Raw genomic sequence first — 210 nt, 5'->3', positions numbered from 1 at the left:
TGTCTTATAGTCCTGTAGAGAGTCTGAGTCCAGTTGTATTATAGTCCTGTGGACAGTCTGAGTCCAGTTGTCTTATAGTCCTGTAGAGAGTCTGAGTCCAGTTGTCTTATAGTCCTGTGGAGAGTCTGAGTCCAGTTGTCTTATAGTCCTGTGGACAGTCTGAGTCCAGTTGTCTTATAGTCCTGTGGACAGTCTGAGTCCAGTTGTCTT

This window comes from Austrofundulus limnaeus, unplaced genomic scaffold, assembly GCF_001266775.1.
Source record: "Austrofundulus limnaeus strain Quisiro unplaced genomic scaffold, Austrofundulus_limnaeus-1.0 Scaffold649, whole genome shotgun sequence".
NCBI lineage: Eukaryota > Metazoa > Chordata > Actinopteri > Cyprinodontiformes > Rivulidae > Austrofundulus > Austrofundulus limnaeus.
This window is presented reverse-complemented; position numbering follows the sequence as displayed.